Consider the following 25,842-nt stretch of genomic DNA (forward strand, 5'->3'; position numbering starts at 1 on the left):
ATATTAGAATTTTCTAGATATATATGTAAAATATAGATTAACATAATATATATTAAATCCATTCATGTATAATATATATATTAAATCCACTGATCATAACCTACCAGACAAGTAGCCTACATTTCACCTCTTGGAATGTCTACGGCCATATCACGTTGACTATACCGGTTCTCGTCCGATCACCGAAGTCAAGCAACGTAGAGCGCAGTCAGTACTTGGATGGGTGACCGCCTGGGAATACTGGGTGCCGCAGGCTTTTATTTTCATAATTGATAACACTATGTTGCCACGACGATGAGAAATTGAAATGGCCTTCATTGTCTTTCCACAAGGAAAGTGTCTTGCCACGAGGAAAGCGATTTGAAAATCGAATATATTAATAAATACCTCGTTTGTTTTTATATATTAGAATTTTCTAGATATATATGTAAAATATAGATTAACATAATATATATTAAATCCATTCATGTATAATATATATATTAAATCCACTGATTATAACCTACCAGACAAGTAGCCTACATTTCACCTCTTGGAATGTCTACGGCCATATCACGTTGACTATACCGGTTCTCGTCCGATCACCGAAGTCAAGCAACGTAGAGCGCAGTCAGTACTTGGATGGGTGACCGCCTGGGGGAATACTGGGTGCCGCAGGCTTTTATTTTCATAATTGATAACACTATGTTGCCACGACGATGAGAAATTGAAATGGCCTACATTGACCTCTTGTTATGTCTACGGCCACATCACGTTGACTATACCGGTTCTCGTCCGATCACCGAAGTCAAGCAACGTAGAGCGCAGTCAGTACTTGGATGGGTGACCGCCTGGGAATACTGGGTGCCGTAGGCTTTTACTTTCATAATTGATAACACGACGATGATGAGAAATTGAAATGGCCTACATTGACCTCTTGTTATGTCTACGGCCACATCACGTTGACTATACCGGTTCTCGTCCGATCACCGAAGTCAAGCAACGTAGAGCGCAGTCAGTACTTGGATGGGTGACCGCCTGGGAATACTGGGTGCCGTAGGCTTTTATTTTCATAATTGATAACACGACGATGATGAGAAATTGAAATGGCCTACATTGACCTCTTTTTATGTCTACGGCCACATCACGATGACTATACCGGTTCTCGTCCGATCACCGAAGTCAAGCAACGTAGAGCGCAGTCAGTACTTGGATGGGTGACCGCCTGGGAATACTGGGTGCCGCAGGCTTTTATTTTCATAATTGATAACACTATGTTGCCACGACGATGAGAAATTGAAATGGCCTTCATTGTCTTTCCACAAGGAAAGTGTCTTGCCACGAGGAAAGCGATTTGAAAATCGAATATATTAATAAATAACTCGTTTGTTTTTATATATTAGAATTGTCTACATATAGATGTAAAATATAGATTAACATAATATATATTAAATCCATTCATGTATAATATATATATTAAATCCACTAATCATAACCTACCAGACAACTAGCCTACATTTCGCCTCTTGGAATGTCTACGGCCACATCACGATGACTATACCGGTTCTCGTCCGATCACCGAAGTCAAGCAACGTAGAGCGCAGTCAGTACTTGGATGGGTGACCGCCTGGGAATACTGGGTGCCGTAGGCTTTTATTTTCATAATTGATAACACGACGATGATGAGAAATTGAAATGGTCTACATTGACCTCTTGTTATGTCTACGGCCACATCACGTTGACTATACCGGTTCTCGTCCGATCACCGATGTCAAGCAACGTAGAGCGCAGTCAGTACTTGGATGGGTGACCGCCTGGGAATACTGGGTGCCGTAGGCTTTTATTTTCATAATTGATAACACGACGATGATGAGAAATTGAAATGGCCTACATTGACCTCTTTTTATGTCTACGGCCACATCACGTTGACTATACCGGTTCTCGTCCGATCACCGATGTCAAGCAACGTAGAGCGCAGTCAGTACCTGGATGGGTGACCGCCTGGGAATACTGGGTGCCGCAGGCTTTTATTTTCATAATTGATAACACTATGTTGCCACGACGATGACAAATTGAAATGGCCTTCATTGTCTTTCCACAAGGAAAGTGTCTTGCCACGAGGAAAGCGATTTGAAAATGGAATATATTAATAAATAACTCGTTTGTTTTTATATATTAGAATTGTCTACATATATATGTAAAATACAGATTGACATAATATATATTAAATCCATTCATGTATAATATATATTAAATCCACTGATCATAACCTACCAGACAACTAGCCTACATTTCGCCTCTTGGAATGTCTACGGCCACATCACGATGACTATACCGGTTCTCGTCCGATCACCGAAGTCAAGCAACGTAGAGCGCAGTCAGTACTTGGATGGGTGACCGCCTGGGAATACTGGGTGCCGTAGGCTTTTATTTTCATAATTGATAACACGACGATGATGAGAAATTGAAATGGTCTACATTGACCTCTTGTTATGTCTACGGCCACATCACGTTGACTATACCGGTTCTCGTCCGATCACCGATGTCAAGCAACGTAGAGCGCTGTCAGTACTTGGATGGGTGACCGCCTGGGAATACTGGGTGCCGTAGGCTTTTATTTTCATAATTGATAACACGACGATGATGAGAAATTGAAATGGCCTACATTGACCTCTTTTTATGTCTACGGCCACATCACGTTGACTATACCGGTTCTCGTCCGATCACCGAAGTCAAGCAACGTAGAGCGCAGTCAGTACTTGGATGGGTGACCGCCTGGGAATACTGGGTGCCGCAGGCTTTTATTTTCATAATTGATAACACTATGTTGCCACGACGATGAGAAATTGAAATGGCCTTCATTGTCTTTCCACAAGGAAAGTGTCTTGCCACGAGGAAAGCGATTTGAAAATCGAATATATTAATAAATAACTCGTTTGTTTTTATATATTCGAATTTTCTACATATAGATGTAAAATATAGATTAACATAATATATATTAAATCCATTCATGTATAATATATATATTAAATCCACTAATCATAACCTACCAGACAACTAGCCTACATTTCGCCTCTTGGAATGTCTACGGCCACATCACGATGACTATACCGGTTCTCGTCCGATCACCGAAGTCAAGCAACGTAGAGCGCAGTCAGTACTTGGATGGGTGACCGCCTGGGAATACTGGGTGCCGTAGGCTTTTATTTTCATAATTGATAACACTATGTTGCCACGACGATGAGAAATTGAAATGGCCTTCATTGTCTTTCCACAAGGAAAGTGTCTTGCCACGAGGAAAGCGATTTGAAAATCGAATATATTAATAAATACCTCGTTTGTTTTTATATATTAGAATTTTCTAGATATATATGTAAAATATAGATTAACATAATATATATTAAATCCATTCATGTATAATATATATATTAAATCCACTGATCATAACCTACCAGACAAGTAGCCTACATTTCACCTCTTGGAATGTCTACGGCCATATCACGTTGACTATACCGGTTCTCGTCCGATCACCGAAGTCAAGCAACGTAGAGCGCAGTCAGTACTTGGATGGGTGACCGCCTGGGAATACTGGGTGCCGCAGGCTTTTATTTTCATAATTGATAACACTATGTTGCCACGACGATGAGAAATTGAAATGGCCTTCATTGTCTTTCCACAAGGAAAGTGTCTTGCCACGAGGAAAGCGATTTGAAAATCGAATATATTAATAAATAACTCGTTTGTTTTTATATATTCGAATTTTCTACATATAGATGTAAAATATAGATTAACATAATATATATTAAATCCATTCATGTATAATATATATATTAAATCCACTAATCATAACCTACCAGACAACTAGCCTACATTTCGCCTCTTGGAATGTCTACGGCCACATCACGATGACTATACCGGTTCTCGTCCGATCACCGAAGTCAAGCAACGTAGAGCGCAGTCAGTACTTGGATGGGTGACCGCCTGGGAATACTGGGTGCCGTAGGCTTTTATTTTCATAATTGATAACACTATGTTGCCACGACGATGAGAAATTGAAATGGCCTTCATTGTCTTTCCACAAGGAAAGTGTCTTGCCACGAGGAAAGCGATTTGAAAATCGAATATATTAATAAATACCTCGTTTGTTTTTATATATTAGAATTTTCTAGATATATATGTAAAATATAGATTAACATAATATATATTAAATCCATTCATGTATAATATATATATTAAATCCACTGATCATAACCTACCAGACAAGTAGCCTACATTTCACCTCTTGGAATGTCTACGGCCATATCACGTTGACTATACCGGTTCTCGTCCGATCACCGAAGTCAAGCAACGTAGAGCGCAGTCAGTACTTGGATGGGTGACCGCCTGGGAATACTGGGTGCCGCAGGCTTTTATTTTCATAATTGATAACACTATGTTGCCACGACGATGACAAATTGAAATGGCCTTCATTGTCTTTCCACAAGGAAAGTGTCTTGCCACGAGGAAAGCGATTTGAAAATCGAATATATTAATAAATAACTCGTTTGTTTTTATATATTCGAATTTTCTACATATAGATGTAAAATATAGATTAACATAATATATATTAAATCCATTCATGTATAATATATATATTAAATCCACTAATCATAACCTACCAGACAACTAGCCTACATTTCGCCTCTTGGAATGTCTACGGCCACATCACGATGACTATACCGGTTCTCGTCCGATCACCGAAGTCAAGCAACGTAGAGCGCAGTCAGTACTTGGATGGGTGACCGCCTGGGAATACTGGGTGCCGTAGGCTTTTATTTTCATAATTGATAACACTATGTTGCCACGACGATGAGAAATTGAAATGGCCTTCATTGTCTTTCCACAAGGAAAGTGTCTTGCCACGAGGAAAGCGATTTGAAAATCGAATATATTAATAAATAACTCGTTTGTTTTTATATATTCGAATTTTCTACATATAGATGTAAAATATAGATTAACATAATATATATTAAATCCATTCATGTATAATATATATATTAAATCCACTAATCATAACCTACCAGACAACTAGCCTACATTTCGCCTCTTGGAATGTCTACGGCCACATCACGATGACTATACCGGTTCTCGTCCGATCACCGAAGTCAAGCAACGTAGAGCGCAGTCAGTACTTGGATGGGTGACCGCCTGGGAATACTGGGTGCCGTAGGCTTTTATTTTCATAATTGATAACACTATGTTGCCACGACGATGAGAAATTGAAATGGCCTTCATTGTCTTTCCACAAGGAAAGTGTCTTGCCACGAGGAAAGCGATTTGAAAATCGAATATATTAATAAATACCTCGTTTGTTTTTATATATTAGAATTTTCTAAATATATATGTAAAATATAGATTAACATAATATATATTAAATCCATTCATGTATAATATATATATTAAATCCACTGATCATAACCTACCAGACAAGTAGCCTACATTTCACCTCTTGGAATGTCTACGGCCATATCACGTTGACTATACCGGTTCTCGTCCGATCACCGAAGTCAAGCAACGTAGAGCGCAGTCAGTACTTGGATGGGTGACCGCCTGGGAATACTGGGTGCCGCAGGCTTTTATTTTCATAATTGATAACACTATGTTGCCACGACGATGAGAAATTGAAATGGCCTTCATTGTCTTTCCACAAGGAAAGTGTCTTGCCACGAGGAAAGCGATTTGAAAATCGAATATATTAATAAATAACTCGTTTGTTTTTATATATTAGAATTTTCTACATATAGATGTAAAATATAGATTAACATAATATATATTAAATCCATTCATGTATAATATATGTCGTGGTGTGATACAGTGTGATACAGTGGATACAGTGTGATACAGTCGTGGCGCGGTTGGTTGTGCTCTTTGTTAGCTGTTTTCTTTGTTACTTTTTTCGAACTTACTTGTTCCACGTTTTCTTCAACCTGCAACATCCAAGTTCTTGGATGCTAGCGGGTTTTTATTACTGTGTTTCATTTTGGACCGTTAAACTGTAGGAGTTTTGTAGGTAATTTTTGAAGTCGCCAAGGCGACGAAGGCCGCCAAGGCGTGTGCTAGTGCGAACATGGGTTCCGCGAAACCATCAATACAACGTTTGAAAACTAACAGTGTTAGGGTATTTGACAATGGACATAGCTATGGAGACATACTGAAATCGATATCTGAGGATCTTGGGAATAATAGAATTGTGGGATGTGTTAAGACGTCAGGGCACTGGATTGTGACATTGAAGAATGAATCTGATGCGGAACTTATCCAGGAAACCGGCCTTAATATTAAAGGCGACCATTGTAATGTTACCGGAGTGGAAAAATTTATACTAACGGTGAGTCTTTTTGGGGTACCCTGTTACATTTCTGACGAAGAACTTTCGGCTAAGCTAGAGGAATACGGATGCTCAATTAAATCCAAATGGACGCGAAAATACTATTCCGACTATCCAGACGTGGAAAACGGTATTCGATTCGTAAGAGTACAGTTGCCAAATAATGCCAAAAGCCTGCCCTACGCAATTACGATTGCTGGTGTACATCTAAGACTTAAACACAACAGCCAATCTAAAGTCTGTAACAACTGCTTGAGCGACACCCATGTCATGAAAGAATGTCCCCAGTACGTATGTAGAGAATGTAATAACCAGGGCCACACGGAGAGCCGTTGCCCTAGGATAAAGTGCTTTAGATGCCAAAACTTTGGTCATAAAAGTTTCCTATGCACGGAGCAACCACCTGAGGAAGATAACGATGTCGAACCAGAGAAGCCTTCAGACAATGGTGAGATGGACACAGAAACTGAACCTTCTAACGTCACTGAGAGCGCCAACAAGGAAACAGTTCCCGGGGGCCCACCAGCTCAACCCACAGTGCAACCTCCTGACACGGTAGATCAAGCCAACCGGAACAAGGACCAAATTGAGGAGACTCTGCCTACCAACACCCAGCCACAGCAGAAACAACCGAAATCTCCCAAGAAAGCGAAGGCTACGACCACAGCGACCAAGAAAAATCCCACCGACGAAGCACAGAAATCCCGACTACAAAGAAAACCCGACTACAAACCAGGAAGTAATGGAGACACCACTGAAACTGTAAATGACTCTATGGCACACCTTAAAAGGCAGATGTCTTTGGATGAGGACAACTTCATTTTTGTAAGACACAAGAAGAAAATACCAACACCAAACCTTAGCAAGGCAAGAACCGTAACAAGCAAAAACAATCAAACCTCACTTCTATATCGTCATCGTCATCATACTCTTTCTTGTTTTAATGGATCCAACAAAAAACAAAATAGAAACAAGGGATAATATTTCCTGTGAGTATTATAACATCGATAAGTATAATAATTTACCCCCTAGTAATGGTCTTACCATTTTCAATATGAACAGTAGGAGTCTTAACAAAAATTTTGATAATATTACCACTTTCATCTCATTACTTAATAACGAATTCTCGATCATGGGCTTTACGGAAACTTGGTTGAATGACAATAATAATACATCCATCATCAATATTAATAATTATCGACTTGTAGAAAAACACCGCCATAAAAGAAGGGGAGGTGGGGTTTGTTTATACATTAAAAAGAACTATAATTACAAATGCAGAGACGATCTCTCTGTATTTAATGACTCAATTGAGTCTCTTTTCATAGAGATCACACCCCAAAATGGCAGTAAGCATTACGTTATTGGTATTATTTATAGACCACCGACGGGTTCTTATGACGACTTTTATTTTCATGTGCAAAACATTTATGGCAAATTAACAGAATCACGTAGTAATTCTTATATCATGGGTGATTTCAACATTAACTTACTTGACGACCACTTATCTACAGATTTCCTCAACTTAGCTTTCTCGAATAATTTTTATCCAGCAATAACAAATCCTACCCGTGTTGCAAGTACATCGTCTACTTTAATTGATAACATATTTACTAATGATAATTCTGCAATTAACTCAGGCATATTTGTAACCGATATTACCGACCACTTTCCCATCTTCCTTGACAATAATTCAAGACTTAGAATCTATAATAGAGATAGTAAACGTATTCGTAATTACAATATAAATAATATCAGTAATTTTATTTCCCAATTAGAATGTAAGCAATGGGATGATGTTCTTAATGAAAAGGATGCTAATGTATCCTATAATGTATTTTTTCATCATTTTAGTGATATGTACAATGACTGTTTTCCAGTGCAGGTTATTAATGTAAGGAAGAAACGTAAAAAGAGACATCCTTGGATTACTAGTGGTATATTAAAATCAATAAAAAAGAAAAATCAATTGTATAGACGCCAATTAAAGGATCCAACATCGAATAACAAGAAGGTATACCTTATTTATCGAAATAAATTAACAAATATTATCAGAACATCAAAGAAACTATACTTTCACAGTAAATTTATCGAGAGCAATAATAACATTAATGGTACCTGGAAAACAGTCAATGAACTCTTACATAAAAATGCCAGTCAATCGTCATATCCTACGGCCTTTCACCATAACCAAAACGTTGTCACAGACAACCAGGAAATTGCTAATGGTTTTAACAATTACTTTGTAAATGTAGGCCCTTCACTGGCCAGCAAGATTAAACCCCTTGAAAAAGCTGAGATTTTTTTGCATAAAAGCAGAAATCCCAACCCAAACTCTGTGTTCATATTCCCCGTGACAGAAGAAGAATTACTGAAAACGATCAACACTGCAATTAAACCCAAAAAGGCTGCAGGATATGACGATTTCAGTCCTGATATTATCAAACAGGCCGCTAAGTATATTGTCACACCACTTGCCCATATTTGTAACCTATCATTTAATACAGGTGTCTTTCCAGACAAGTTAAAAATTGCTAAAGTCTTACCAATTTACAAAAATGGCCAGAACAATGCATATGAAAATTACCGGCCAATATCGTTACTCTCTTGTTTTGCGAAACTTATAGAAAGACTATTGTTTAATCGTATTTGTAGATTCTTGGACAAACACAACATTCTTAATAAACAACAGTACGGATTTCGATACAATCACTCCACTGAGCTCGCCCTGGCAGATGCAATTGATAATCTCTACAGTAAACTTGATCAACGTAAGACTTGCATTGGTGTATTCCTAGACTTAAGTAAAGCGTTTGATACCATTAATCATTCTATTTTACTGAATAAGATGCACTTTAATGGTATAAGAGGTACTACTCTGAATTGGTTCGACAGCTACCTATCTCACCGTCACCAATTTACTGCGTATAAGTCACATAACTCTGATCTTGCCCAAGTCCCTTGTGGTGTACCACAGGGATCTATCCTGGGACCTCTGTGATTCATTATTTATGTAAACGACATATGTCAAGTGTCCAATATTGCAAAAGTTACTTTGTTTGCTGATGACACCACTATTTTTTTTGACTCTGACAACATTAGCATCCTACCTATTACTGTATCTAATGAACTAGAAAAGTTTAGTAACTGGTTTCGGTCAAACAAGCTTTCTATCAATGTCAACAAGACACACTACATTGTTTTTAATTCATCCAACAACCCTCCTCAAGTTCACAACATTAATATGAATGGTACACCAATTAACAATGTTGACTACATAAAATTTTTAGGTGTATATATTGATTCAAAACTAAGTTGGCAACAACATATTTCAGCAATCTGTTCTAAGGTCGCAAGGAACATTGGTATACTCGCTATAATAAAACATTTCCTACCGACACACATTCTAAGAATGATTTATAATACGCTCATTCTACCTCATCTGTCCTACTGTTCTATTATTTGGTCTGGTGCTAACATAACTTGTCTTGACCGTCTCAATAAACTACAAAAAGGCGCAATACGTAACATAACACATGCTGCATTTCGTCAGCATACTAGTCCATTGTTTAAAGGTCAAAACCTGCTGAAATTAAATGATATTATAAGGCTACAACTTGCTGTATTTACGTATAAAGCATGGCATGGGCTACTTCCGGGTTCCTTTCATAATTTCTATACAATTAATGTAGAATTATACAATTATAATACCCGAAATAGACAAAATGCTCATTGCAACTTCTATCATACGAAATTAGGTACACGCAGCTTTCGCAACCGTGCAACTAAGTTATGGAACTCATTAAGCAATACCGTTAAATCTAAGGCTACAAAGAATTCATTTAAGAAATGTTTAAAAAAAGAATTGATATCATCATATTAAATTATGTAAATGAGTTATTTACTTCAGCAGTTTCTGTTCATTATGTAACAAACATTCAATTTGTATTTATTCATTTTTTTTTTTTCTTTAGGGAGTCTTCCACTTTGTTAAGCTTTTAAGCTTTATGGAAGACTTCCCTCCGCTTTGTACTTCTGTGGAAAAACAAATAAATAAATAAATAAATATATATATTAAATCCACTAATCATAACCTACCAGACAACTAGCCTACATTTCGCCTCTTGGAATGTCTACGGCCACATCACGATGACTATACCGGTTCTCGTCCGATCACCGAAGTCAAGCAACGTAGAGCGCAGTCAGTACTTGGATGGGTGACCGCCTGGGAATACTGGGTGCCGTAGGCTTTTATTTTCATAATTGATAACACTATGTTGCCACGACGATGAGAAATTGAAATGGCCTTCATTGTCTTTCCACAAGGAAAGTGTCTTGCCACAAGGAAAGCGATTTGAAAATCGAATATATTAATAAATACCTCGTTTGTTTTTATATATTAGAATTTTCTAGATATATGTCAAATATAGATTAACATAATATATATTAAATCCATTCATGTATAATTTATATATTAAATCCACTGATCATAACCTACCAGACAAGTAGCCTACATTTCACCTCTTGGAATGTCTACGGCCATATCACGTTGACTATACCGGTTCTCGTCCGATCACCGAAGTCAAGCAACGTAGAGCGCAGTCAGTACTTGGATGGGTGACCGCCTGGGGGAATACTGGGTGCCGCAGGCTTTTATTTTCATAATTGATAACACTATGTTGCCACGACGATGAGAAATTGAAATGGCCTACATTGACCTCTTGTTATGTCTACGGCCACATCACGTTGACTATACCGGTTCTCGTCCGATCACCGAAGTCAAGCAACGTAGAGCGCAGTCAGTACTTGGATGGGTGACCGCCTGGGAATACTGGGTGCCGTAGGCTTTTATTTTCATAATTGATAACACGACGATGATGAGAAATTGAAATGGCCTACATTGACCTCTTGTTATGTCTACGGCCACATCACGTTGACTATACCGGTTCTCGTCCGATCACCGAAGTCAAGCAACGTAGAGCGCAGTCAGTACTTGGATGGGTGACCGCCTGGGAATACTGGGTGCCGTAGGCTTTTATTTTTTATAATTGATAACACTATGTTGCCACGACGATGAGAAATTGAAATGGCCTACATTGACCGGTTTTTATGTCTACGGCCACATCACGTTGACTATACCGGTTCTCGTCCGATCACCGAAGTCAAGCAACGTAGAGCGCAGTCAGTACTTGGATGGGTGACCGCCTGGGAATACTGGGTGCCGTAGGCTTTTATTTTCATAATTGATAACACGACGATGATGAGAAATTGAAATGGCCTACATTGACCGGTTTTTATGTCTACGGCCACATCACGTTGACTATACCGGTTCTCGTCCGATCACCGAAGTCAAGCAACGTAGAGCGCAGTCAGTACTTGGATGGGTGACCGCCTGGGGGAATACTGGGTGCCGCAGGCTTTTATTTTCATAATTGATAACACTATGTTGCCACGACGATGAGAAATTGAAATGGCCTTCATTGTCTTTCCACAAGGAAAGTGTCTTGCCACGAGGAAAGCGATTTGAAAATCGAATATATTAATAAATAACTCGTTTGTTTTTATATATTAGAATTGTCTACATATATATGTAAAATACAGATTAACATAATATATATTAAATCCATTCATGTATAATATATATATTAAATCCACTAATCATAACCTACCAGACAACTAGCCTACATTTCGCCTCTTGGAATGTCTACGGCCACATCACGATGACTATACCGGTTCTCGTCCGATCACCGAAGTCAAGCAACGTAGAGCGCAGTCAGTACTTGGATGGGTGACCGCCTGGGAATACTGGGTGCCGTAGGCTTTTATTTTCATAATTGATAACACGACGATGATGAGAAATTGAAATGGTCTACATTGACCTCTTGTTATGTCTACGGCCACATCACGTTGACTATACCGGTTCTCGTCCGATCACCGATGTCAAGCAACGTAGAGCGCAGTCAGTACTTGGATGGGTGACCGCCTGGGAATACTGGGTGCCGTAGGCTTTTATTTTCATAATTGATAACACGACGATGATGAGAAATTGAAATGGCCTACATTGACCTCTTGTTATGTCTACGGCCACATCACGTTGACTATACCGGTTCTCGTCCGATCACCGAAGTCAAGCAACGTAGAGCGCAGTCAGTACTTGGATGGGTGACCGCCTGGGGGAATACTGGGTGCCGCAGGCTTTTATTTTCATAATTGATAACACTATGTTGCCACGACGATGAGAAATTGAAATGGCCTTCATTGTCTTTCCACAAGGAAAGTGTCTTGCCACGAGGAAAGCGATTTGAAAATCGAATATATTAATAAATAACTCGTTTGTTTTTATATATTAGAATTTTCTACATATAGATGTAAAATATAGATTAACATAATATATATTAAATCCATTCATGTATAATATATATATTAAATCCACTAATCATAACCTACCAGACAACTAGCCTACATTTCGCCTCTTGGAATGTCTACGGCCACATCACGATGACTATACCGGTTCTCGTCCGATCACCGAAGTCAAGCAACGTAGAGCGCAGTCAGTACTTGGATGGGTGACCGCCTGGGAATACTGGGTGCCGTAGGCTTTTATTTTCATAATTGATAACACTATGTTGCCACGACGATGAGAAATTGAAATGGCCTTCATTGTCTTTCCACAAGGAAAGTGTCTTGCCACGAGGAAAGCGATTTGAAAATCGAATATATTAATAAATACCTCGTTTGTTTTTATATATTAGAATTTTCTAGATATATATGTAAAATATAGATTAACATAATATATATTAAATCCATTCATGTATAATATATATATTAAATCCACTGATCATAACCTACCAGACAAGTAGCCTACATTTCACCTCTTGGAATGTCTACGGCCATATCACGTTGACTATACCGGTTCTCGTCCGATCACCGAAGTCAAGCAACGTAGAGCGCAGTCAGTACTTGGATGGGTGACCGCCTGGGAATACTGGGTGCCGCAGGCTTTTATTTTCATAATTGATAACACTATGTTGCCACGACGATGAGAAATTGAAATGGCCTTCATTGTCTTTCCACAAGGAAAGTGTCTTGCCACGAGGAAAGCGATTTGAAAATCGAATATATTAATAAATACCTCGTTTGTTTTTATATATTAGAATTTTCTAGATATATATGTAAAATATAGATTAACATAATATATATTAAATCCATTCATGTATAATATATATATTAAATCCACTGATTATAACCTACCAGACAAGTAGCCTACATTTCACCTCTTGGAATGTCTACGGCCATATCACGTTGACTATACCGGTTCTCGTCCGATCACCGAAGTCAAGCAACGTAGAGCGCAGTCAGTACTTGGATGGGTGACCGCCTGGGGGAATACTGGGTGCCGCAGGCTTTTATTTTCATAATTGATAACACTATGTTGCCACGACGATGAGAAATTGAAATGGCCTACATTGACCTCTTGTTATGTCTACGGCCACATCACGTTGACTATACCGGTTCTCGTCCGATCACCGAAGTCAAGCAACGTAGAGCGCAGTCAGTACTTGGATGGGTGACCGCCTGGGAATACTGGGTGCCGTAGGCTTTTACTTTCATAATTGATAACACGACGATGATGAGAAATTGAAATGGCCTACATTGACCTCTTGTTATGTCTACGGCCACATCACGTTGACTATACCGGTTCTCGTCCGATCACCGAAGTCAAGCAACGTAGAGCGCAGTCAGTACTTGGATGGGTGACCGCCTGGGAATACTGGGTGCCGTAGGCTTTTATTTTCATAATTGATAACACGACGATGATGAGAAATTGAAATGGCCTACATTGACCTCTTTTTATGTCTACGGCCACATCACGATGACTATACCGGTTCTCGTCCGATCACCGAAGTCAAGCAACGTAGAGCGCAGTCAGTACTTGGATGGGTGACCGCCTGGGAATACTGGGTGCCGCAGGCTTTTATTTTCATAATTGATAACACTATGTTGCCACGACGATGAGAAATTGAAATGGCCTTCATTGTCTTTCCACAAGGAAAGTGTCTTGCCACGAGGAAAGCGATTTGAAAATCGAATATATTAATAAATAACTCGTTTGTTTTTATATATTAGAATTTTCTACATATAGATGTAAAATATAGATTAACATAATATATATTAAATCCATTCATGTATAATATATATATTAAATCCACTAATCATAACCTACCAGACAACTAGCCTACATTTCGCCTCTTGGAATGTCTACGGCCACATCACGATGACTATACCGGTTCTCGTCCGATCACCGAAGTCAAGCAACGTAGAGCGCAGTCAGTACTTGGATGGGTGACCGCCTGGGAATACTGGGTGCCGTAGGCTTTTATTTTCATAATTGATAACACGACGATGATGAGAAATTGAAATGGTCTACATTGACCTCTTGTTATGTCTACGGCCACATCACGTTGACTATACCGGTTCTCGTCCGATCACCGATGTCAAGCAACGTAGAGCGCAGTCAGTACTTGGATGGGTGACCGCCTGGGAATACTGGGTGCCGTAGGCTTTTATTTTCATAATTGATAACACGACGATGATGAGAAATTGAAATGGCCTACATTGACCTCTTTTTATGTCTACGGCCACATCACGTTGACTATACCGGTTCTCGTCCGATCACCGAAGTCAAGCAACGTAGAGCGCAGTCAGTACTTGGATGGGTGACCGCCTGGGAATACTGGGTGCCGCAGGCTTTTATTTTCATAATTGATAACACTATGTTGCCACGACGATGACAAATTGAAATGGCCTTCATTGTCTTTCCACAAGGAAAGTGTCTTGCCACGAGGAAAGCGATTTGAAAATCGAATATATTAATAAATAACTCGTTTGTTTTTATATATTAGAATTGTCTACATATATATGTAAAATACAGATTGACATAATATATATTAAATCCATTCATGTATAATATATATTAAATCCACTGATCATAACCTACCAGACAACTAGCCTACATTTCGCCTCTTGGAATGTCTACGGCCACATCACGATGACTATACCGGTTCTCGTCCGATCACCGAAGTCAAGCAACGTAGAGCGCAGTCAGTACTTGGATGGGTGACCGCCTGGGAATACTGGGTGCCGTAGGCTTTTATTTTCATAATTGATAACACGACGATGATGAGAAATTGAAATGGTCTACATTGACCTCTTGTTATGTCTACGGCCACATCACGTTGACTATACCGGCTCTCGTCCGATCACCGATGTCAAGCAACGTAGAGCGCTGTCAGTACTTGGATGGGTGACCGCCTGGGAATACTGGGTGCCGTAGGCTTTTATTTTCATAATTGATAACACGACGATGATGAGAAATTGAAATGGCCTACATTGACCTCTTTTTATGTCTACGGCCACATCACGTTGACTATACCGGTTCTCGTCCGATCACCGAAGTCAAGCAACGTAGAGCGCAGTCAGTACTTGGATGGGTGACCGCCTGGGAATACTGGGTGCCGCAGGCTTTTATTTTCATAATTGATAACACTATGTTGCCACGACGATGACAAATTGAAATGGCCTTCATTGTCTTTCCACAAGGAAAGTGTCTTGCCACGAGGAAAGCGATTTGAAAATCGAATATATTAATAAATAACTCGTTTGTTTTTATATATTCGAATTTTCTACATATAGATGTAAAATATAGATTAACATAATATATATTAAATCCATTCATGTATAATATATATATTAAATCCACTAATCATAACCTACCAGACAACTAGCCTACATTTCGCCTCTTGGAATGTCTACGGCCACATCACGATGACTATACCGGTTCTCGTCCGATCACCGAAGTCAAGCAACGTAGAGCGCAGTCAGTACTTGGATGGGTGACCGCCTGGGAATACTGGGTGCCGTAGGCTTTTATTTTCATAATTGATAACACTATGTTGCCACGACGATGAGAAATTGAAATGGCCTTCATTGTCTTTCCACAAGGAAAGTGTCTTGCCACGAGGAAAGCGATTTGAAAATCGAATATATTAATAAATACCTCGTTTGTTTTTATATATTAGAATTTTCTAGATATATATGTAAAATATAGATTAACATAATATATATTAAATCCATTCATGTATAATATATATATTAAATCCACTGATCATAACCTACCAGACAAGTAGCCTACATTTCACCTCTTGGAATGTCTACGGCCATATCACGTTGACTATACCGGTTCTCGTCCGATCACCGAAGTCAAGCAACGTAGAGCGCAGTCAGTACTTGGATGGGTGACCGCCTGGGAATACTGGGTGCCGCAGGCTTTTATTTTCATAATTGATAACACTATGTTGCCACGACGATGAGAAATTGAAATGGCCTTCATTGTCTTTCCACAAGGAAAGTGTCTTGCCACGAGGAAAGCGATTTGAAAATCGAATATATTAATAAATAACTCGTTTGTTTTTATATATTCGAATTTTCTACATATAGATGTAAAATATAGATTAACATAATATATATTAAATCCATTCATGTATAATATATATATTAAATCCACTGATTATAACCTACCAGACAAGTAGCCTACATTTCACCTCTTGGAATGTCTACGGCCATATCACGTTGACTATACCGGTTCTCGTCCGATCACCGAAGTCAAGCAACGTAGAGCGCAGTCAGTACTTGGATGGGTGACCGCCTGGGGGAATACTGGGTGCCGCAGGCTTTTATTTTCATAATTGATAACACTATGTTGCCACGACGATGAGAAATTGAAATGGCCTACATTGACCTCTTGTTATGTCTACGGCCACATCACGTTGACTATACCGGTTCTCGTCCGATCACCGAAGTCAAGCAACGTAGAGCGCAGTCAGTACTTGGATGGGTGACCGCCTGGGGGAATACTGGGTGCCGCAGGCTTTTATTTTCATAATTGATAACACTATGTTGCCACGACGATGAGAAATTGAAATGGCCTTCATTGTCTTTCCACAAGGAAAGTGTCTTGCCACGAGGAAAGCGATTTGAAAATCGAATATATTAATAAATAACTCGTTTGTTTTTATATATTAGAATTTTCTACATATAGATGTAAAATATAGATTAACATAATATATATTAAATCCATTCATGTATAATATATATATTAAATCCACTAATCATAACCTACCAGACAACTAGCCTACATTTCGCCTCTTGGAATGTCTACGGCCACATCACGATGACTATACCGGTTCTCGTCCGATCACCGAAGTCAAGCAACGTAGAGCGCAGTCAGTACTTGGATGGGTGACCGCCTGGGAATACTGGGTGCCGTAGGCTTTTATTTTCATAATTGATAACACTATGTTGCCACGACGATGAGAAATTGAAATGGCCTTCATTGTCTTTCCACAAGGAAAGTGTCTTGCCACGAGGAAAGCGATTTGAAAATCGAATATATTAATAAATACCTCGTTTGTTTTTATATATTAGAATTTTCTAGATATATATGTAAAATATAGATTAACATAATATATATTAAATCCATTCATGTATAATATATATATTAAATCCACTGATCATAACCTACCAGACAAGTAGCCTACATTTCACCTCTTGGAATGTCTACGGCCATATCACGTTGACTATACCGGTTCTCGTCCGATCACCGAAGTCAAGCAACGTAGAGCGCAGTCAGTACTTGGATGGGTGACCGCCTGGGAATACTGGGTGCCGCAGGCTTTTATTTTCATAATTGATAACACTATGTTGCCACGACGATGAGAAATTGAAATGGCCTTCATTGTCTTTCCACAAGGAAAGTGTCTTGCCACGAGGAAAGCGATTTGAAAATCGAATATATTAATAAATACCTCGTTTGTTTTTATATATTAGAATTTTCTAGATATATATGTAAAATATAGATTAACATAATATATATTAAATCCATTCATGTATAATATATATATTAAATCCACTGATTATAACCTACCAGACAAGTAGCCTACATTTCACCTCTTGGAATGTCTACGGCCATATCACGTTGACTATACCGGTTCTCGTCCGATCACCGAAGTCAAGCAACGTAGAGCGCAGTCAGTACTTGGATGGGTGACCGCCTGGGGGAATACTGGGTGCCGCAGGCTTTTATTTTCATAATTGATAACACTATGTTGCCACGACGATGAGAAATTGAAATGGCCTACATTGACCTCTTGTTATGTCTACGGCCACATCACGTTGACTATACCGGTTCTCGTCCGATCACCGAAGTCAAGCAACGTAGAGCGCAGTCAGTACTTGGATGGGTGACCGCCTGGGAATACTGGGTGCCGTAGGCTTTACTTTCATAATTGATAACACGACGATGATGAGAAATTGAAATGGCCTACATTGACCTCTTGTTATGTCTACGGCCACATCACGTTGACTATACCGGTTCTCGTCCGATCACCGAAGTCAAGCAACGTAGAGCGCAGTCAGTACTTGGATGGGTGACCGCCTGGGAATACTGGGTGCCGTAGGCTTTTATTTTCATAATTGATAACACGACGATGATGAGAAATTGAAATGGCCTACATTGACCTCTTTTTATGTCTACGGCCACATCACGATGACTATACCGGTTCTCGTCCGATCACCGAAGTCAAGCAACGTAGAGCGCAGTCAGTACTTGGATGGGTGACCGCCTGGGAATACTGGGTGCCGCAGGCTTTTATTTTCATAATTGATAACACTATGTTGCCACGACGATGAGAAATTGAAATGGCCTTCATTGTCTTTCCACAAGGAAAGTGTCTTGCCACGAGGAAAGCGATTTGAAAATCGAATATATTAATAAATAACTCGTTTGTTTTTATATATTCGAATTTTCTACATATAGATGTAAAATATAGATTAACATAATATATATTAAATCCATTCATGTATAATATATATATTAAATCCACTAATCATAACCTACCAGACAACTAGCCTACATTTCGCCTCTTGGAATGTCTACGGCCACATCACGATGACTATACCGGTTCTCGTCCGATCACCGAAGTCAAGCAACGTAGAGCGCAGTCAGTACTTGGATGGGTGACCGCCTGGGAATACTGGGTGCCGTAGGCTTTTATTTTCATAATTGATAACACGACGATGATGAGAAATTGAAATGGTCTACATTGACCTCTTGTTATGTCTACGGCCACATCACGTTGACTATACCGGTTCTCGTCCGATCACCGATGTCAAGCAACGTAGAGCGCAGTCAGTACTTGGATGGGTGACCGCCTGGGAATACTGGGTGCCGTAGGCTTTTATTTTCATAATTGATAACACGACGATGATGAGAAATTGAAATGGCCTACATTGACCTCTTTTTATGTCTACGGCCACATCACGTTGACTATACCGGTTCTCGTCCGATCACCGAAGTCAAGCAACGTAGAGCGCAGTCAGTACTTGGATGGGTGACCGCCTGGGAATACTGGGTGCCGCAGGCTTTTATTTTCATAATTGATAACACTATGTTGCCACGACGATGACAAATTGAAATGGCCTTCATTGTCTTTCCACAAGGAAAGTGTCTTGCCACGAGGAAAGCGATTTGAAAATCGAATATATTAATAAATAACTCGTTTGTTTTTATATATTAGAATTGTCTACATATATATGTAAAATACAGATTGACATAATATATATTAAATCCATTCATGTATAATATATATTAAATCCACTGATCATAACCTACCAGACAACTAGCCTACATTTCGCCTCTTGGAATGTCTACGGCCACATCACGATGACTATACCGGTTCTCGTCCGATCACCGAAGTCAAGCAACGTAGAGCGCAGTCAGTACTTGGATGGGTGACCGCCTGGGAATACTGGGTGCCGTAGGCTTTTATTTTCATAATTGATAACACGACGATGATGAGAAATTGAAATGGTCTACATTGACCTCTTGTTATGTCTACGGCCACATCACGTTGACTATACCGGTTCTCGTCCGATCACCGATGTCAAGCAACGTAGAGCGCTGTCAGTACTTGGATGGGTGACCGCCTGGGAATACTGGGTGCCGTAGGCTTTTATTTTCATAATTGATAACACGACGATGATGAGAAATTGAAATGGCCTACATTGACCTCTTTTTATGTCTACGGCCACATCACGTTGACTATACCGGTTCTCGTCCGATCACCGAAGTCAAGCAACGTAGAGCGCAGTCAGTACTTGGATGGGTGACCGCCTGGGAATACTGGGTGCCGCAGGCTTTTATTTTCATAATTGATAACACTATGTTGCCACGACGATGACAAATTGAAATGGCCTTCATTGTCTTTCCACAAGGAAAGTGTCTTGCCACGAGGAAAGCGATTTGAAAATCGAATATATTAATAAATAACTCGTTTGTTTTTATATATTCGAATTTTCTACATATAGATGTAAAATATAGATTAACATAATATATATTAAATCCATTCATGTATAATATATATATTAAATCCACTAATCATAACCTACCAGACAACTAGCCTACATTTCGCCTCTTGGAATGTCTACGGCCACATCACGATGACTATACCGGTTCTCGTCCGATCACCGAAGTCAAGCAACGTAGAGCGCAGTCAGTACTTGGATGGGTGACCGCCTGGGAATACTGGGTGCCGTAGGCTTTTATTTTCATAATTGATAACACTATGTTGCCACGACGATGAGAAATTGAAATGGCCTTCATTGTCTTTCCACAAGGAAAGTGTCTTGCCACGAGGAAAGCGATTTGAAAATCGAATATATTAATAAATACCTCGTTTGTTTTTATATATTAGAATTTTCTAGATATATATGTAAAATATAGATTAACATAATATATATTAAATCCATTCATGTATAATATATATATTAAATCCACTGATCATAACCTACCAGACAAGTAGCCTACATTTCACCTCTTGGAATGTCTACGGCCATATCACGTTGACTATACCGGTTCTCGTACGATCACCGAAGTCAAGCAACGTAGAGCGCAGTCAGTACTTGGATGGGTGACCGCCTGGGAATACTGGGTGCCGCAGGCTTTTATTTTCATAATTGATAACACTATGTTGCCACGACGATGAGAAATTGAAATGGCCTTCATTGTCTTTCCACAAGGAAAGTGTCTTGCCACGAGGAAAGCGATTTGAAAATCGAATATATTAATAAATAACTCGTTTGTTTTTATATATTAGAATTTTCTACATATAGATGTAAAATATAGATTAACATAATATATATTAAATCCATTCATGTATAATATATGTCGTGGTGTGATACAGTGTGATACAGTGGATACAGTGTGATACAGTCGTGGCGCGGTTGGTTGTGCTCTTTGTTAGCTGTTTTCTTTGTTACTTTTTTCGAACTTACTTGTTCCACGTTTTCTTCAACCTGCAACATCCAAGTTCTTGGATGCTAGCGGGTTTTTATTACTGTGTTTCATTTTGGACCGTTAAACTGTAGGAGTTTTGTAGGTAATTTTTGAAGTCGCCAAGGCGACGAAGGCCGCCAAGGCGTGTGCTAGTGCGAACATGGGTTCCGCGAAACCATCAATACAACGTTTGAAAACTAACAGTGTTAGGGTATTTGACAATGGACATAGCTATGGAGACATACTGAAATCGATATCTGAGGATCTTGGGAATAATAGAATTGTGGGATGTGTTAAGACGTCAGGGCACTGGATTGTGACATTGAAGAATGAATCTGATGCGGAACTTATCCAGGAAACCGGCCTTAATATTAAAGGCGACCATTGTAATGTTACCGGAGTGGAAAAATTTATACTAACGGTGAGTCTTTTTGGGGTACCCTGTTACATTTCTGACGAAGAACTTTCGGCTAAGCTAGAGGAATACGGATGCTCAATTAAATCCAAATGGACGCGAAAATACTATTCCGACTATCCAGACGTGGAAAACGGTATTCGATTCGTAAGAGTACAGTTGCCAAATAATGCCAAAAGCCTGCCCTACGCAATTACGATTGCTGGTGTACATCTAAGACTTAAACACAACAGCCAATCTAAAGTCTGTAACAACTGCTTGAGCGACACCCATGTCATGAAAGAATGTCCCCAGTACGTATGTAGAGAATGTAATAACCAGGGCCACACGGAGAGCCGTTGCCCTAGGATAAAGTGCTTTAGATGCCAAAACTTTGGTCATAAAAGTTTCCTATGCACGGAGCAACCACCTGAGGAAGATAACGATGTCGAACCAGAGAAGCCTTCAGACAATGGTGAGATGGACACAGAAACTGAACCTTCTAACGTCACTGAGAGCGCCAACAAGGAAACAGTTCCCGGGGGCCCACCAGCTCAACCCACAGTGCAACCTCCTGACACGGTAGATCAAGCCAACCGGAACAAGGACCAAATTGAGGAGACTCTGCCTACCAACACCCAGCCACAGCAGAAACAACCGAAATCTCCCAAGAAAGCGAAGGCTACGACCACAGCGACCAAGAAAAATCCCACCGACGAAGCACAGAAATCCCGACTACAAAGAAAACCCGACTACAAACCAGGAAGTAATGGAGACACCACTGAAACTGTAAATGACTCTATGGCACACCTTAAAAGGCAGATGTCTTTGGATGAGGACAACTTCATTTTTGTAAGACACAAGAAGAAAATACCAACACCAAACCTTAGCAAGGCAAGAACCGTAACAAGCAAAAACAATCAAACCTCACTTCTATATCGTCATCGTCATCATACTCTTTCTTGTTTTAATGGATCCAACAAAAAACAAAATAGAAACAAGGGATAATATTTCCTGTGAGTATTATAACATCGATAAGTATAATAATTTACCCCCTAGTAATGGTCTTACCATTTTCAATATGAACAGTAGGAGTCTTAACAAAAATTTTGATAATATTACCACTTTCATCTCATTACTTAATAACGAATTCTCGATCATGGGCTTTACGGAAACTTGGTTGAATGACAATAATAATACATCCATCATCAATATTAATAATTATCGACTTGTAGAAAAACACCGCCATAAAAGAAGGGGAGGTGGGGTTTGTTTATACATTAAAAAGAACTATAATTACAAATGCAGAGACGATCTCTCTGTATTTAATGACTCAATTGAGTCTCTTTTCATAGAGATCACACCCCAAAATGGCAGTAAGCATTACGTTATTGGTATTATTTATAGACCACCGACGGGTTCTTATGACGACTTTTATTTTCATGTGCAAAACATTTATGGCAAATTAACAGAATCACGTAGTAATTCTTATATCATGGGTGATTTCAACATTAACTTACTTGACGACCACTTATCTACAGATTTCCTCAACTTAGCTTTCTCGAATAATTTTTATCCAGCAATAACAAATCCTACCCGTGTTGCAAGTACATCGTCTACTTTAATTGATAACATATTTACTAATGATAATTCTGCAATTAACTCAGGCATATTTGTAACCGATATTACCGACCACTTTCCCATCTTCCTTGACAATAATTCAAGACTTAGAATCTATAATAGAGATAGTAAACGTATTCGTAATTACAATATAAATAATATCAGTAATTTTATTTCCCAATTAGAATGTAAGCAATGGGATGATGTTCTTAATGAAAAGGATGCTAATGTATCCTATAATGTATTTTTTCATCATTTTAGTGATATGTACAATGACTGTTTTCCAGTGCAGGTTATTAATGTAAGGAAGAAACGTAAAAAGAGACATCCTTGGATTACTAGTGGTATATTAAAATCAATAAAAAAGAAAAATCAATTGTATAGACGCCAATTAAAGGATCCAACATCGAATAACAAGAAGGTATACCTTATTTATCGAAATAAATTAACAAATATTATCAGAACATCAAAGAAACTATACTTTCACAGTAAATTTATCGAGAGCAATAATAACATTAATGGTACCTGGAAAACAGTCAATGAACTCTTACATAAAAATGCCAGTCAATCGTCATATCCTACGGCCTTTCACCATAACCAAAACGTTGTCACAGACAACCAGGAAATTGCTAATGGTTTTAACAATTACTTTGTAAATGTAGGCCCTTCACTGGCCAGCAAGATTAAACCCCTTGAAAAAGCTGAGATTTTTTTGCATAAAAGCAGAAATCCCAACCCAAACTCTGTGTTCATATTCCCCGTGACAGAAGAAGAATTACTGAAAACGATCAACACTGCAATTAAACCCAAAAAGGCTGCAGGATATGACGATTTCAGTCCTGATATTATCAAACAGGCCGCTAAGTATATTGTCACACCACTTGCCCATATTTGTAACCTATCATTTAATACAGGTGTCTTTCCAGACAAGTTAAAAATTGCTAAAGTCTTACCAATTTACAAAAATGGCCAGAACAATGCATATGAAAATTACCGGCCAATATCGTTACTCTCTTGTTTTGCGAAACTTATAGAAAGACTATTGTTTAATCGTATTTGTAGATTCTTGGACAAACACAACATTCTTAATAAACAACAGTACGGATTTCGATACAATCACTCCACTGAGCTCGCCCTGGCAGATGCAATTGATAATCTCTACAGTAAACTTGATCAACGTAAGACTTGCATTGGTGTATTCCTAGACTTAAGTAAAGCGTTTGATACCATTAATCATTCTATTTTACTGAATAAGATGCACTTTAATGGTATAAGAGGTACTACTCTGAATTGGTTCGACAGCTACCTATCTCACCGTCACCAATTTACTGCGTATAAGTCACATAACTCTGATCTTGCCCAAGTCCCTTGTGGTGTACCACAGGGATCTATCCTGGGACCTCTGTTATTCATTATTTATGTAAACGACATATGTCAAGTGTCCAATATTGCAAAAGTTACTTTGTTTGCTGATGACACCACTATTTTTTTGGACTCTGACAACATTAGCATCCTACCTATTACTGTATCTAATGAACTAGAAAAGTTTAGTAACTGGTTTCGGTCAAACAAGCTTTCTATCAATGTCAACAAGACACACTACATTGTTTTTAATTCATCCAACAACCCTCCTCAAGTTCACAACATTAATATGAATGGTACACCAATTAACAATGTTGACTACATAAAATTTTTAGGTGTATATATTGATTCAAAACTAAGTTGGCAACAACATATTTCAGCAATCTGTTCTAAGGTCGCAAGGAACATTGGTATACTCGCTATAATAAAACATTTCCTACCGACACACATTCTAAGAATGATTTATAATACGCTCATTCTACCTCATCTGTCCTACTGTTCTATTATTTGGTCTGGTGCTAACATAACTTGTCTTGACCGTCTCAATAAACTACAAAAAGGCGCAATACGTAACATAACACATGCTGCATTTCGTCAGCATACTAGTCCATTGTTTAAAGGTCAAAACCTGCTGAAATTAAATGATATTATAAGGCTACAACTTGCTGTATTTACGTATAAAGCATGGCATGGGCTACTTCCGGGTTCCTTTCATAATTTCTATACAAT

The 25,842-nt window shown here is 38.9% G+C and overlaps 16 non-coding genes and 41 pseudogenes across 16 annotated transcripts; all 57 read left to right on the forward strand.

Moving 5' to 3' along the window:
• Nucleotides 1-137: 137 nt before the first annotated feature.
• Nucleotides 138-256, forward strand: LOC139955733 (5S ribosomal RNA). Its single transcript, XR_011788964.1, has one exon. It is a non-coding gene; the product is annotated as a 5S ribosomal RNA (ribosomal RNA).
• Nucleotides 257-539: 283 nt separating this feature from the next.
• On the forward strand, nt 540-660 carry LOC139957216 (5S ribosomal RNA; annotated as a pseudogene).
• Nucleotides 661-736: 76 nt separating this feature from the next.
• Nucleotides 737-855, forward strand: LOC139955449 (5S ribosomal RNA). The gene has a single exon (XR_011788689.1). It is a non-coding gene; the product is annotated as a 5S ribosomal RNA (ribosomal RNA).
• Nucleotides 856-923: 68 nt separating this feature from the next.
• Nucleotides 924-1,042, forward strand: LOC139955450 (5S ribosomal RNA). The gene has a single exon (XR_011788690.1). It is a non-coding gene; the product is annotated as a 5S ribosomal RNA (ribosomal RNA).
• Nucleotides 1,043-1,110: 68 nt separating this feature from the next.
• Nucleotides 1,111-1,229, forward strand: LOC139957009 (5S ribosomal RNA; annotated as a pseudogene).
• A 283-nt stretch (nt 1,230-1,512) lies between these two features.
• Nucleotides 1,513-1,631, forward strand: LOC139956368 (5S ribosomal RNA; annotated as a pseudogene).
• A 68-nt stretch (nt 1,632-1,699) lies between these two features.
• LOC139956506 (5S ribosomal RNA) lies at nt 1,700-1,818 on the forward strand (annotated as a pseudogene).
• Nucleotides 1,819-1,886: 68 nt separating this feature from the next.
• Nucleotides 1,887-2,005, forward strand: LOC139957073 (5S ribosomal RNA; annotated as a pseudogene).
• Nucleotides 2,006-2,286: 281 nt separating this feature from the next.
• On the forward strand, nt 2,287-2,405 carry LOC139956369 (5S ribosomal RNA; annotated as a pseudogene).
• A 68-nt stretch (nt 2,406-2,473) lies between these two features.
• Nucleotides 2,474-2,592, forward strand: LOC139957053 (5S ribosomal RNA; annotated as a pseudogene).
• A 68-nt stretch (nt 2,593-2,660) lies between these two features.
• LOC139956634 (5S ribosomal RNA) lies at nt 2,661-2,779 on the forward strand (annotated as a pseudogene).
• A 283-nt stretch (nt 2,780-3,062) lies between these two features.
• On the forward strand, nt 3,063-3,181 carry LOC139956370 (5S ribosomal RNA; annotated as a pseudogene).
• Nucleotides 3,182-3,464: 283 nt separating this feature from the next.
• On the forward strand, nt 3,465-3,583 carry LOC139955734 (5S ribosomal RNA). Its single transcript, XR_011788965.1, has one exon. It is a non-coding gene; the product is annotated as a 5S ribosomal RNA (ribosomal RNA).
• Nucleotides 3,584-3,866: 283 nt separating this feature from the next.
• Nucleotides 3,867-3,985, forward strand: LOC139956371 (5S ribosomal RNA; annotated as a pseudogene).
• Nucleotides 3,986-4,268: 283 nt separating this feature from the next.
• Nucleotides 4,269-4,387, forward strand: LOC139955735 (5S ribosomal RNA). Its single transcript, XR_011788966.1, has one exon. It is a non-coding gene; the product is annotated as a 5S ribosomal RNA (ribosomal RNA).
• A 283-nt stretch (nt 4,388-4,670) lies between these two features.
• LOC139956374 (5S ribosomal RNA) lies at nt 4,671-4,789 on the forward strand (annotated as a pseudogene).
• A 283-nt stretch (nt 4,790-5,072) lies between these two features.
• Nucleotides 5,073-5,191, forward strand: LOC139956375 (5S ribosomal RNA; annotated as a pseudogene).
• A 283-nt stretch (nt 5,192-5,474) lies between these two features.
• LOC139955736 (5S ribosomal RNA) lies at nt 5,475-5,593 on the forward strand. Its single transcript, XR_011788967.1, has one exon. It is a non-coding gene; the product is annotated as a 5S ribosomal RNA (ribosomal RNA).
• Nucleotides 5,594-10,477: 4,884 nt separating this feature from the next.
• LOC139956376 (5S ribosomal RNA) lies at nt 10,478-10,596 on the forward strand (annotated as a pseudogene).
• Nucleotides 10,597-10,877: 281 nt separating this feature from the next.
• Nucleotides 10,878-10,998, forward strand: LOC139957218 (5S ribosomal RNA; annotated as a pseudogene).
• A 76-nt stretch (nt 10,999-11,074) lies between these two features.
• Nucleotides 11,075-11,193, forward strand: LOC139955451 (5S ribosomal RNA). The gene has a single exon (XR_011788691.1). It is a non-coding gene; the product is annotated as a 5S ribosomal RNA (ribosomal RNA).
• A 68-nt stretch (nt 11,194-11,261) lies between these two features.
• Nucleotides 11,262-11,380, forward strand: LOC139955452 (5S ribosomal RNA). The gene has a single exon (XR_011788692.1). It is a non-coding gene; the product is annotated as a 5S ribosomal RNA (ribosomal RNA).
• Nucleotides 11,381-11,457: 77 nt separating this feature from the next.
• LOC139955454 (5S ribosomal RNA) lies at nt 11,458-11,576 on the forward strand. The gene has a single exon (XR_011788694.1). It is a non-coding gene; the product is annotated as a 5S ribosomal RNA (ribosomal RNA).
• A 68-nt stretch (nt 11,577-11,644) lies between these two features.
• Nucleotides 11,645-11,765, forward strand: LOC139957368 (5S ribosomal RNA; annotated as a pseudogene).
• Nucleotides 11,766-12,048: 283 nt separating this feature from the next.
• LOC139956377 (5S ribosomal RNA) lies at nt 12,049-12,167 on the forward strand (annotated as a pseudogene).
• Nucleotides 12,168-12,235: 68 nt separating this feature from the next.
• Nucleotides 12,236-12,354, forward strand: LOC139956507 (5S ribosomal RNA; annotated as a pseudogene).
• A 68-nt stretch (nt 12,355-12,422) lies between these two features.
• On the forward strand, nt 12,423-12,543 carry LOC139957370 (5S ribosomal RNA; annotated as a pseudogene).
• A 283-nt stretch (nt 12,544-12,826) lies between these two features.
• On the forward strand, nt 12,827-12,945 carry LOC139956378 (5S ribosomal RNA; annotated as a pseudogene).
• A 283-nt stretch (nt 12,946-13,228) lies between these two features.
• Nucleotides 13,229-13,347, forward strand: LOC139955737 (5S ribosomal RNA). The gene has a single exon (XR_011788968.1). It is a non-coding gene; the product is annotated as a 5S ribosomal RNA (ribosomal RNA).
• A 283-nt stretch (nt 13,348-13,630) lies between these two features.
• LOC139957219 (5S ribosomal RNA) lies at nt 13,631-13,751 on the forward strand (annotated as a pseudogene).
• Nucleotides 13,752-13,827: 76 nt separating this feature from the next.
• LOC139955455 (5S ribosomal RNA) lies at nt 13,828-13,946 on the forward strand. The gene has a single exon (XR_011788695.1). It is a non-coding gene; the product is annotated as a 5S ribosomal RNA (ribosomal RNA).
• A 68-nt stretch (nt 13,947-14,014) lies between these two features.
• On the forward strand, nt 14,015-14,133 carry LOC139955456 (5S ribosomal RNA). The gene has a single exon (XR_011788696.1). It is a non-coding gene; the product is annotated as a 5S ribosomal RNA (ribosomal RNA).
• Nucleotides 14,134-14,201: 68 nt separating this feature from the next.
• LOC139957010 (5S ribosomal RNA) lies at nt 14,202-14,320 on the forward strand (annotated as a pseudogene).
• Nucleotides 14,321-14,603: 283 nt separating this feature from the next.
• On the forward strand, nt 14,604-14,722 carry LOC139956379 (5S ribosomal RNA; annotated as a pseudogene).
• Nucleotides 14,723-14,790: 68 nt separating this feature from the next.
• Nucleotides 14,791-14,909, forward strand: LOC139956508 (5S ribosomal RNA; annotated as a pseudogene).
• Nucleotides 14,910-14,977: 68 nt separating this feature from the next.
• Nucleotides 14,978-15,096, forward strand: LOC139956635 (5S ribosomal RNA; annotated as a pseudogene).
• Nucleotides 15,097-15,377: 281 nt separating this feature from the next.
• Nucleotides 15,378-15,496, forward strand: LOC139956380 (5S ribosomal RNA; annotated as a pseudogene).
• Nucleotides 15,497-15,564: 68 nt separating this feature from the next.
• Nucleotides 15,565-15,683, forward strand: LOC139957397 (5S ribosomal RNA; annotated as a pseudogene).
• Nucleotides 15,684-15,751: 68 nt separating this feature from the next.
• LOC139956636 (5S ribosomal RNA) lies at nt 15,752-15,870 on the forward strand (annotated as a pseudogene).
• A 283-nt stretch (nt 15,871-16,153) lies between these two features.
• On the forward strand, nt 16,154-16,272 carry LOC139956381 (5S ribosomal RNA; annotated as a pseudogene).
• A 283-nt stretch (nt 16,273-16,555) lies between these two features.
• Nucleotides 16,556-16,674, forward strand: LOC139955738 (5S ribosomal RNA). The gene has a single exon (XR_011788969.1). It is a non-coding gene; the product is annotated as a 5S ribosomal RNA (ribosomal RNA).
• Nucleotides 16,675-16,957: 283 nt separating this feature from the next.
• On the forward strand, nt 16,958-17,078 carry LOC139957220 (5S ribosomal RNA; annotated as a pseudogene).
• Nucleotides 17,079-17,154: 76 nt separating this feature from the next.
• LOC139957371 (5S ribosomal RNA) lies at nt 17,155-17,275 on the forward strand (annotated as a pseudogene).
• Nucleotides 17,276-17,558: 283 nt separating this feature from the next.
• LOC139956382 (5S ribosomal RNA) lies at nt 17,559-17,677 on the forward strand (annotated as a pseudogene).
• Nucleotides 17,678-17,960: 283 nt separating this feature from the next.
• LOC139955739 (5S ribosomal RNA) lies at nt 17,961-18,079 on the forward strand. Its single transcript, XR_011788970.1, has one exon. It is a non-coding gene; the product is annotated as a 5S ribosomal RNA (ribosomal RNA).
• A 283-nt stretch (nt 18,080-18,362) lies between these two features.
• LOC139957221 (5S ribosomal RNA) lies at nt 18,363-18,483 on the forward strand (annotated as a pseudogene).
• A 76-nt stretch (nt 18,484-18,559) lies between these two features.
• On the forward strand, nt 18,560-18,678 carry LOC139955457 (5S ribosomal RNA). Its single transcript, XR_011788697.1, has one exon. It is a non-coding gene; the product is annotated as a 5S ribosomal RNA (ribosomal RNA).
• Nucleotides 18,679-18,745: 67 nt separating this feature from the next.
• Nucleotides 18,746-18,864, forward strand: LOC139955458 (5S ribosomal RNA). Its single transcript, XR_011788698.1, has one exon. It is a non-coding gene; the product is annotated as a 5S ribosomal RNA (ribosomal RNA).
• A 68-nt stretch (nt 18,865-18,932) lies between these two features.
• On the forward strand, nt 18,933-19,051 carry LOC139957012 (5S ribosomal RNA; annotated as a pseudogene).
• A 283-nt stretch (nt 19,052-19,334) lies between these two features.
• On the forward strand, nt 19,335-19,453 carry LOC139956383 (5S ribosomal RNA; annotated as a pseudogene).
• A 68-nt stretch (nt 19,454-19,521) lies between these two features.
• On the forward strand, nt 19,522-19,640 carry LOC139956509 (5S ribosomal RNA; annotated as a pseudogene).
• A 68-nt stretch (nt 19,641-19,708) lies between these two features.
• LOC139956637 (5S ribosomal RNA) lies at nt 19,709-19,827 on the forward strand (annotated as a pseudogene).
• A 281-nt stretch (nt 19,828-20,108) lies between these two features.
• Nucleotides 20,109-20,227, forward strand: LOC139956385 (5S ribosomal RNA; annotated as a pseudogene).
• A 68-nt stretch (nt 20,228-20,295) lies between these two features.
• LOC139957054 (5S ribosomal RNA) lies at nt 20,296-20,414 on the forward strand (annotated as a pseudogene).
• A 68-nt stretch (nt 20,415-20,482) lies between these two features.
• On the forward strand, nt 20,483-20,601 carry LOC139956638 (5S ribosomal RNA; annotated as a pseudogene).
• A 283-nt stretch (nt 20,602-20,884) lies between these two features.
• Nucleotides 20,885-21,003, forward strand: LOC139956386 (5S ribosomal RNA; annotated as a pseudogene).
• A 283-nt stretch (nt 21,004-21,286) lies between these two features.
• Nucleotides 21,287-21,405, forward strand: LOC139956447 (5S ribosomal RNA; annotated as a pseudogene).
• Nucleotides 21,406-25,842: the final 4,437 nt, after the last annotated feature.

This window comes from Apostichopus japonicus, chromosome 17, assembly GCF_037975245.1.
Source record: "Apostichopus japonicus isolate 1M-3 chromosome 17, ASM3797524v1, whole genome shotgun sequence".
NCBI classification, from domain to species: domain Eukaryota; kingdom Metazoa; phylum Echinodermata; class Holothuroidea; order Aspidochirotida; family Stichopodidae; genus Apostichopus; species Apostichopus japonicus.